This window comes from Arachis duranensis, chromosome 2, assembly GCF_000817695.3.
Source record: "Arachis duranensis cultivar V14167 chromosome 2, aradu.V14167.gnm2.J7QH, whole genome shotgun sequence".
NCBI lineage: Eukaryota > Viridiplantae > Streptophyta > Magnoliopsida > Fabales > Fabaceae > Arachis > Arachis duranensis.
In genome coordinates, this window is record NC_029773.3 from 65,593,016 (window position 1) to 65,597,819 (window position 4,804).

At 39.8% G+C, this 4,804-nt stretch overlaps 1 non-coding gene across 1 annotated transcript; it reads left to right on the plus strand.

The window, feature by feature from the left end:
- Positions 1-787: 787 nt before the first annotated feature.
- LOC127745091 (small nucleolar RNA R71) lies at positions 788-895 on the plus strand. Its single transcript, XR_008006284.1, has one exon. It is a non-coding gene; the product is annotated as a small nucleolar RNA R71 (small nucleolar RNA).
- Positions 896-4,804: the final 3,909 nt, after the last annotated feature.

Sequence of the window (4,804 nt, forward strand, 5' to 3'; positions counted from 1 at the left end):
TGCTGCACCTTGGCTCTTCAAATTCGACCTGTATTCTTCTTGGTTGGCATCTATCTTCTTTTCACCTTGTGCTTGCCTTTCCAAAAGGGTGGAGATAGCCCCTGTGAGCTGTGATGATAGCTGTGCTATTGCAGCCTCTACTCTTTCAAAGTTGCCTCTGATTTTGCATGGTTGGGAGGTTGTGGTTAATATGTCTTGATGGTGGTGTGTTTGCTGGTTGGAAGGATATGATGTGTGAGGTGGATTGTGGTAAGGTTTGTTGTTGTTTGATTGATGGTTAGGGTTGTGATTTTGGTATTGATTGGCTTGGTATGGTTTGTTGTGATCTTGGCTGTGATTTTGTTGGTTTCCCCACCCAAAATTTGGGTGGTTCTTCCATCCTGGGTTATGTCTTAGAGTTAGGGTCATATAGTGGTCGAGAGGGGTTATGCACATAGTTTGCTTGCTCACATTCAACTTCTGGTACATCTCCTTCTTGGGGTGGTGCTTGAGCTTGGACAACTGCAACTTGATTGTTCTCCATCTTCTTGGTTAAGGCTGCAAATTGTACTGCAATTGCCTTGATTTGTGCCAACAAGGCATCCATAGAATTGAGTTCCAGCACCCCCTTCTTTTGGCCTCTTTCTGAAGCATAGAAGTATTCATTCTCAGCTACAGTTTTAATGACTTCTATGGCTTCCTCAATGGTCTTCTTCTTGTTGAGTGAACCCCCTGAAGAGTGGTCCATAGCCTTCTTCGATTCATAGGTTAGTCCTTCATAGAAAATGTGGAGCTGCACCCACTCATTAAACATATCTGGTGGGCATTTTCTTGTTAGATCCTTGAATCTCTCCCAGGCCTCATAGAGTGTTTCACCATCTAGCTGTATGAAGATTTGCACCTCATCTCTTAGCATGTTGATCCTTTGCGGAGGGTAAAATCTTGCTAGAAATTTGTTCACAACATCCTCCCATGTGGTTAGGCTCTCATTGGGGAATGATTCTAACCACTTTGTTGCCTTATCTCTGAGTGAGAAAGGGAACAAAAGTAGTTTGTAGGTGTCAGGGTGTACACCATTGGACTTTACAGTATCACATATCCTCAAAAATGTGTTGAGATGTTGATTTGGATCTTCTTGAGCACCTCCTCCATATGAACAGTTATTCTGGACTAGTGTGATGAGTTGAGGTTTTAACTCAAAATTGTTAGCATGTATTGTTGGCTTGAGGATGCTACTGCCACAGTTTCCTGGATTTGGATTGATGTAGGAGCCTAAAACTCTCCTCTCTTGCCCAGCTTGATTTCCAGCACCTCCTCCAACATTGTCATGCACTTCATCTTTCTTGGTGGTTGTTAGATCTTCTTCCACTGGTTCTTCTCCAACTATGCCTTTGCATATAGCCTCCCTCTTCAATCTAAGGAAGGTTCTCTCAGGTTCACTATCAAAAGAGGATGAAGTTTCTCCTTTTCTACCTATCATACAGTCAACACACAGCAAGAAAAGAGCAAGTGAAAGAATCACCTCAGTTAAAATTAGTGGTTAGCTTGACTGATGCAATTAATCAAACAGTTAGAAGAGTGAAAGTATAAACAATGAAAAACGATCTAAAAAAAAAAGAAAAACAGAAGTTAGATGGGAATTTAAAGATCACAAAAAAAAAGAAAAAGGACAACAAGGTAAATGAAAATGCTTAATCTAGCTCTCCAATCAATTTAATCATTGTCAAATTCAAACCAATCCCCAGCAACGACGCCATAAAACTTGATGAGTCTGAGATTCACTCCCTTCCCAATAATATTGATGAATCCTCTCTTGGCAAGCGTACCAAAATTATCGTCAAGTATTAACCCACAGTGGAGTGGGATCGTATCCATAGAGATTGGTAGATTTGAACAATTTTAATTAATTGGTGAATTAGTCAAGCTTAACAGAGTAAATAGGAATGTAAAAGGGAATGGGAATTTGCAGAATGTAAATAAAAGCTATAAAAGAATGGGAGAGATAAGAATGGGGGGATTCATTGAGATCAGGAGATATTTTCTCTTTGGATTAAATCCAGCTCATATCCTCTTCAATCATGCAACTCATTGACCTCTTGACAATCATGATTGATTGAGCCCCAATCCTTTGGTAACTCAATCTCTCAGATCTTGATCAATAGCCAATTCCTTGGTCTAATTACTCATGAAGAGAGATATGCTTGGTCTCTGATTATACCACACATCATCATAGATCCAAGTAGAGGGAGGATTGTATGTCACCATATCTAAACACCAAAACCTAGATTCTACTCAAGTGTGAGAAGGGATTTCTAGCATGGTTTCATGTTTCCTTTTCCAAGGTTCCCATGAAACCCATTTTGCATTCAATCTCTTTTCCATGTTAATTGAACACTAGGCATGAAAATTAAAATTCCTTCTAGCAAATCAAAGAGAAGATGAAGAGAAGAAGAAATTTACTATCATTAATCCATCAAGTACAATAGAGCTCCCTCTCTCAATGAGAGGGAATTTAGCTACTCATAGCTCAGAAAGAAAGTACAAAAGATGGAAGAGATGAAGTGTGAAAAGTGAAAAGTGAATTGAAAACTAAGACTCTACAATCTCTTGAGATAGTGATCTCTGTGACTTGTTAACCCCCTTTTCCAATACTTCCAAGGGTATTTATACTACTCCTAGATCTAGAAAATAAAGGAAATTACAAAAGTGAAAAGAAAAATACAATTTGGAGGGAAAAGAAACTCAACAAACGTGATCTTCCAACTGGCGTGTGACTGGCGCTTCTATGGCGTGTCACGCTCCCTCTGTTTCTGACTTGGCATGCCACGCCTCACCATTCAAGTGACACGCTGTCCTCTGTTTCACCCCTGGCGTGCCACGCTGGTGGACAAATTGTGACCCTCTTTGTATTTGCATGAGATTTATTTAATGGCTAGTGGCTATGAGTGGACACAACTCCGTTCAACTTAACCAGCAAGTGTACTGGGTCATCCAAGTAATACCTTACGTGAGTAAGGGTCGATCCCACAGAGATTGTTGGTATGAAGCAAGCTATGGTCATCTTGTAATTCTCAATCAGGCGGATAATAATTGATTATGGATTTTCGAATAATAATAAATAATAAACAGAAAATAAAATAGGATAGAAATACTTATGTAAATCAATAGTGGGAATTTCAGATAGGCATATGGAGATGCTTGCTCCTCTTGTATTTCTACTTTCTTATTACATTCATCCAATCCTTCTTACTCCTTTCCATGGCAAGCTGTATGTAGGGCATCACCGTCGTCAATGGCTACTTTTCATCCTCTCGGGAAAATGGTCCTATGCGCTGTCACTGCATGGCTAATCATCTGGAGGCATCACCCTTGTCGATGGCTACATCCCATCCTCTCAGTGAAAATGGTCCAAATGCTCTGTCACAGCACGGCTAATCATCTGTTGGTTCTCAATCAGGTTGGAATAGAATCCCTTGATTCTTTTGCGTCTGTCACTAACGCCCAGCCTTCAGGAGTTTGAAGCTCGTCACAGTCATTCAATACCGGAATCCTACTCGGAATACCATAGACAAGGTTAGACTTTTCGGATTCCCATGAATGCTACCATCTATCTAGCTTATACCACGAAGATTCTGTTGGAGAATCTAAGAGATATGCGCCCGGCCTAAGGTAGAACGGAAGTGGTTGTCAGTCACGCGCGTTCATAGGTGAGAATGATGATGAGTGTCACGGATCATCACATTCATTAAGTTGAAGTGCAACGAATATCTTAGAATAGGAATAAAAGAGAATTGAATAGAAAATAATAGTAATTGTATTGAAAATTGAGGTACAGCAGAGCTCCACACCCTTAATCTATGGTGTGTAGAAACTCCACCGTTGAAAATACATAAGTGAAAGGTTCAGGCATGGCCGAATGGCCAGCCCCCTGAATGATCAAAAGACCGAATGGCCAAAAGATCCTTCATACACTAGTAAAAAGTCTTATTTATAATAAACTAGCTACTAAGGTTTACATGAGTAAGTAATTGATGCATAAATCCACTTCTGGGGCCCACTTGGTGTATGCTTGGGCTGATCTTGATCTATCCACGAGCTGAGGCTTTTCTTGGAGTTGAACGCCGAGTTATAGCGTGTTTCTGGCGTTCAACTCCGAGTTATGACGTGTTTCTGGCATTTAACTCCAGACAGCAGCATGTACTTGGCGTTGAGCGCCATTTTACGTCATCAATTCCCGAATAAAGTATGGACTATTATATATTTCTGGAAAGCTCTGGATGTCTACTTTCCAACGCCGTTGAGAGCGGGCCATTTGGAGTTCTGTAGCTCCAGAAAATCCATTTCGAGTGCAGGGAGGTCAGAATCCAACAGCATCAGCAGTCCTTTTGTCAGCCTTTTTCAGAGTTTTGCTCAAGTCCCTCAATTTCAGCCAGAAATTACCTGAAACTACAGAAAAACACACAAACTCATAGTAAAGTCCAGAAATGTGAATTTAACATAGAAACTAATGAAAATATCCCTAAAAGTAGCTTGAACTTACTAAAAACTACCTAAAAACAATGCCAAAAAGCGTATAAATTATCCGCTCATCACAACACCAACCTTAAATTGTTGCTTGTCCCCAAGCAACTGAAAATAAATTAGGATAAAAAGAAGAGAATATACTATAAATTCGAAAATATCAATGAATATTAATTCTAATTAGATGAGCGGGACTTGTAGCTTTTTGCTTATGAATAGTTTTGGCATCTCACTTTTTCTTTTGAAGTTTAGAATGATTGGCTTCTCTAGGAACTTAGAATTTTGGATAGTGTTATTGATTTTA